Below are 4,819 nucleotides of genomic sequence, written 5' to 3' on the forward strand. Positions count from 1 at the left end.
TCCTGCTTAACACTCAGACCTTCCCTTCACACTAATTCACAAAACATCTTCATGCATTTGGGCTTCTTAGAGAGCACAGGCTGCCTGGTGTGACTTTGATCTTGGCTGACCACATACAAACGCTAAACATCTTTTCTTCCCAATATATCTCACTTTTTTTTTTCTCCCATAGACCCCTAGTTCTCTGGGCACTGGATACCAAAAGTAAGATCAAACTGGGTTGAGCCATTCCTAGCACATAGCTTGTGCTGTCTTTGACTGCCCTGCATATGAAGGCGTGCCTACCATCTCACAGGATCAAGCCCTTAACATGGGAACTTGGCAAGATACTGGCTTCTCTGGGCTTGCTGTAGTGCTTGGGCCAGGCTGAGGCCTACTGTATGGGTCTTAAAAACATGGACCTCTACAGTATAATGTACTTCAGTCAGCTGCACAGCTTTTTAATGTAGACTGAAAATAAAAGAGTATTCAGGAGATTATAACACTTGTTTGCAAACCCACAGCAAATCTATCAGAGCTTTCATCCAAAAGCTTACGGGATTAACATCAATTACTGGAGAAATAATGAATAAGCAGGAAATAAGAGACAGTCCCGTTACTCAGACAGAAACAATCTGCTAGCAATACAACGTGGATCTGGAAGCAGCATCATAAATATGCTGGACCAGATCATTAGATTAGAGATGGTTCTTTACAGAACAATGCAGGAGGCTAAATATTGAATGGTCCTGTTTACAGTCCTCTCTCCAGAAGTTTATGATGTGTTTCGGAGTGATACGGATTATTCTTACACTTAGAGCAACATGCAACAGAATGGTGAATTACTAGCAGGCAGTGTTTCACCTTAGGTAAAAACATTTTATAATTCAGAGCAGCAGGATTAACATTCTTTTAAGAGATGTAATCAGCTCGTCTTTATGAATTGTGGGCTTTGTCTGTCCCCATCCTTACTTCTCTCATACAAGGGAGAAGATAGGAGTTTTCTCTCTTTGTCTGTCTTATGTTGGAGTTTCCCAAAATGCTTTCTAAATGCAAAGACCTTCTTGTTATGCATTGACACTTACTCTTTCATTGTATTTTTGAAAATCACTAACAATCTCTAGGTAGACTTTGTACAGAAGTAGGTTCCTTCCCACCTAACCTTTGTCAATCAGCAGTTAACCATCTAGACTAGGCTCATAACCTCATGCTGAAGTAGATGTCTAAAACAGGTGGAGTGGATTGCCCTCTGGAGTTCCCTGTCTGCATTACCTCTGGAGAGAGCAAAGATCACGAGCTTACACAGTGAGCTGGATATTTTAGGTAAGAGGGATCCCACCCAGGTAGGGATGGTGAAGGAGGATTGCTAGCTCTTTTTGCCTTTACCTTGTTAGGATGGCGACACATCTCCGTGCTCCGGCTGTCTGAAATGTCTGTGGAAAGCCATCTGGTCTTCAGAAATAGCCAGCACCTGTGCTCCACTCTGTAAACGAAGACGTGATGCTCAGACCCTTTGAAAAGTAGGCATACGATGAGCTGAAATCTGCTTTTCAGTCTAGGTTCTTGGCATGTCAGCCCAAAGGTGAGCTTGAGAAGAAAGGAGACCATAAAAACAAGCAGATACTTCAGAAATGCTGGCCTTAGTCTCTCTCTGTTCTCTTCATCTACATTTGCCAGGTAGCTGGCAATTGGAGTTTGTCAGGTGTTTTGAAATCCTGAATATGCATGTTACAGCCAAGCAATTTCATCTTCATTCTCATAATCTTCGGATTTCTATTAATTATCTTCCTGCCTGTCTGTTACACCTGACACCTATAACATGCTGTCTCCAGTGCTGGCAAATATACTCACTAGGTTATCTGTTTCAAAGCGGCAAACTGTCTTGTTTGCAGCTGATGCACCTCATGCAAAATATATTTTTAGTCTTAGTATCATGGGATATAATCAGGAGTTGATCTAGGAGGAGATCTAGCACGGTTAGAGCAGTGTTTGTTGGGCAGGGCGTGAGAGTGTCCAGATTCTTTACTGCTGGTTTAGATCAAGTGGCCAAGCTCCTATATTAAAAGAAAGTAGCCCAATGTGTTAATGTAATGGATCAACCCGTCACTGAATTGCTTCTTGGAGGGAAGGTTTGGGTTTTTCATGAGATAATAGTGAGCTTGACAACAGCAGGATGATTCTGAATGTCTTGAGGCTTGTATTTGGCTGCCCTGACACTTGAGAGTCAGGATTTGGGATCAGGCATATCTTTATGTGTCCATATCTTTATTTTTATATGTGCATATAGGTAAGATACAGGAATCTGATTCTTTCCAGGTGAACATGAGGTGGAATATGAATCTTCTTCATTTTTGGAATTTGTTTGAAAAAAAGTGAAATTAAAATGCATGCATTTAGGCAGAAACCACCATGAGCATAGATGAATCAAGTTAATAATCCAAAGTGTGCACATAGAGCCTGCCAGGACATTCCCACTGGTCCTTCCTATTTCAGTGGTCCCCAATCTCTTCCTTGGTTCTGCCATCTCCAGATCAGGACATCCTTAACAAGTCAAATGAGTGCAAGCAACCCCTGGGATATGTGAGGACAGTATTTTCCACACACCACTGTTTAAATTGTGAACTCAAATAGATTCCAAGGTTTTTTTTGGCTGTATAAGTCCCCAGCAGTTTAGACATGTACAGTCTGTCACATACAGCCTGAACTCCTTCATGTGCAAAAATCTGAAGGAAATGTAACATCTCAATGCTCTCTGCTTCCAATAGTCTCGAAAAAGCATAACTTTTATTGAGGAATTTCAAGACTTTTGTTCCTGGCCATAACCTGCAGCTATGATTCAGTGAAAATGAAAATGAAGAGAATTTCTTTTTTTTTAAACTGATTGTAAAGATCATCAGTCTATGAAAATAGCTTCCAACAGTAAGTTACTGTGATTGATTTCTGGCAATGAAATTTTGATTTCTTTATATGTTTATTTTTTAATACCTGAGAAAGCCAACTTTCACAAAAGGTCTCAATGTGTAGTAGCTGTGTTATCCATTTCTAAAAACAAATTGCTTAGTGTTTGACTTTGAAATCAAGAAATTATTATACAGCAGCACAGCCTCACTGATCAGTCTAGATTTGCCTTCTTATTAAAAACAGCATTTAAAACAGTGAAATAGCCTACTGTTTTTCCAATGAATTATTTGCACTTCTTTAAACAATGGAGAAGACGAAGTGGAAACTTTAAATAATAGATATTAGTCTTTGTCTTTCTGTCTAAAGGTGAAATCATTATCCTGAGTTTTTGCTATCCAGGCTATGATTGAGCAAGTTTTTTAAGCATGTTGCTAAAGTTAAAGTATGCACTAAATAGTTTACTGTCTGAAGTCCTGACCAATTATGGACTCCATGCAGGAGGGACTATTGAAGAATTCTAGCTTGTTTTTGTCAAAGAAATTGAAATTTCAATTTATATATGATTGGATAATAATAAATAATAGCAGAAGGGGGATGAAAGTGAGGATGTTCCTCCCCATAGGAAATCATAAATTTTGCACAATTCAGATGCAATTGTTTCTAAAATAGCAGACAGAAGGCTGGCTATAGGTCTTGATGAAATCAGTGACACAACCCCCCTCCCCCAAAGGTGAGAAAGTACAGGAAAGGAAATTCTAGCTTATGCATTTTGCATCAGAAAAGAGGCAAAATCCAAAAAAGGTGTTCAATGCATTAAAAAAAAATGATGCATGCTTTTATCAGGGAAGGCATCTTCCGTACTGAAGAGGAGTTTTTGGCTAAATTCAGTAAGGATTCTTTTAGTGTATCAGTGACTGCCTATTGAGCAATCGAACTATCACTCTTCCTAGTATAGAGACAGAAAACAAAAGAAACACATCTGAAGCTGTTACTCTAATCCTGAAACATAGTCCCCATCTCAATATCGATAATTTGTCCTTAAATGATTTTGGGAAGTAGTAGCATCTGTAGTAGCAGATCACACATTCATCGGAACATGCAGCTGCCAGACATGCTGGGGAAAAGAATATGATTCACTAAACATCCAGAAGATGGCATAGATGTAGCAATCCTGGTGCAGGGAAGCCTTTAGGTGCCGTAATACTGGGGGGAAAAAAAAGGCAGAAAACTTCAGCTTGCACATCGTGTACTCAGCCCTAGCACATATCAATGCACAGCAGAAAGTGTCAAAGGGGCCAGAGTAATGAATATGGGAGGGAAGGTGTAAGGAACTCGACCTGCAGAGCTACAAAGCAGTGCCAGGGAGGGGACAGAGCCACCTGCAGAGCCTGAAGGCTGCAGAAAGCCAGGGGAATAAAGGTGGCTGGGAGAGGCTGCCAGAGGCAGAAGGGAGTGGAGCAAAATTTAGGTTGTCTGTAAAGGGAGCATAGTGATAGGGAGGCCCACTTGCCCATCAGTAGATTCTGATGGGAAAGGCTTTGAAATGGAAGGCTGTTTCTTTGGATGTCATTGAGTTGTTATAAATGTGGATTATAGTATTGCTGTTGTTATTAGATGTTTATAATGGGTATTATTAAATTAATTTGGGTAATATTAGTGGGCTGTGATTATCCATCTTGCATTGACAAGGAGGTGGAACAGGTATATGTTTTTAGTATTGCTAATCTGTAGTATTCAGAAAAGTAAAAAAGTCCAGATGACTCCTCTGCTATTTTGGGGAATGCTGAGCTAGCACAGAGGTAGAATAAAAAGATGTACTCTGATCCAAAGAGCTTACAGCCTAACATGTAAATATACACAGTATAATAACAAGAGCTTACTACTGTAACCTCTGGCTTGTCACACTCTGTTTAGCAGTGGTGTCCACGATGCAAGAAAA

This window comes from Dromaius novaehollandiae, chromosome 1, assembly GCF_036370855.1.
Source record: "Dromaius novaehollandiae isolate bDroNov1 chromosome 1, bDroNov1.hap1, whole genome shotgun sequence".
Classification (NCBI taxonomy): domain Eukaryota; kingdom Metazoa; phylum Chordata; class Aves; order Casuariiformes; family Dromaiidae; genus Dromaius; species Dromaius novaehollandiae.